Here is a 932-nt window from a genome sequence, read left to right as displayed (position 1 = left end):
TATATATATATATATCTGTGTGTGTGTGTGTGTGTGTGTGTGTGTGTGTGTGTGTGTGTGTGTGTGTGTGTGATGTATACATAGACAACCTTCCACTAGTAAGATGCCTTTAAGGTAGTGTATAAGGACCTCATTCATAATGTGGAAATAGACAAGTTTTAGCAGCCATCAAAATTGATTAAATGGATATGGGGTTTTGACTCAATTTTTAAAATGGCAAGTTTTTTTATTTTTCACCATAAAAGGTAGATAAAAATTGAAATCATAAATTTATTCATTAAGTTTGTATAAAACATACTTCATTTGACAAAGAGAGTTATAGGAGATTTAGTCACTAAATATTATCTTCATAAGAGGATTACAATGTGAATGTGGGATAAAGATGTAAAACATTAAATTACAAGATAATCTTAATGTGCAAAATTCCACAAAATAAAAATATATAATTCCTTTTCTTCTCATGTAAAAATGCATTGTTTGTATTATCATGCTCCAACACCGACTTTATACAAAACCCAACAATCACATTTAAGAAACAAAATTAGAGAGAACTTGAGATTTTAGTCAATAAATCATAGACTAATAAAAACATGTGTATTTGATAGTTATTAATTTGGATTTGTTCTTCTAATGTATAACAAAAATACTATCAAACATATGTTTAGTTCAATAATAAATATGTAAAAGCACATGTACCTTTCCTTTCTTAATCAAACTTTAAATAGAAATAATTTTATTAAAAAAATTATAATCCTTTTATCTATACACTTATTAAAAGGGGGCTTATAAGTTTACTAAGAGTAAAATTTTCATTTTTTTTAAAAAAAAATTCATGTCTCTTACACACCCATATCCCATATTCTAAATTCTCTATATGGAACCATAATGCCCAAATTGTATGTGTTTGTCGGCACTATTTTTGGTGTGGAGTT

The sequence above is a fragment of the Phalaenopsis equestris genome, unplaced genomic scaffold (assembly GCF_001263595.1).
Source record: "Phalaenopsis equestris unplaced genomic scaffold, ASM126359v1 Scaffold000629, whole genome shotgun sequence".
In the NCBI taxonomy this organism is placed as follows: domain Eukaryota; kingdom Viridiplantae; phylum Streptophyta; class Magnoliopsida; order Asparagales; family Orchidaceae; genus Phalaenopsis; species Phalaenopsis equestris.
The sequence above is the reverse complement of the archived record's forward strand: the minus strand, read 5'-3'. Positions refer to the sequence as shown.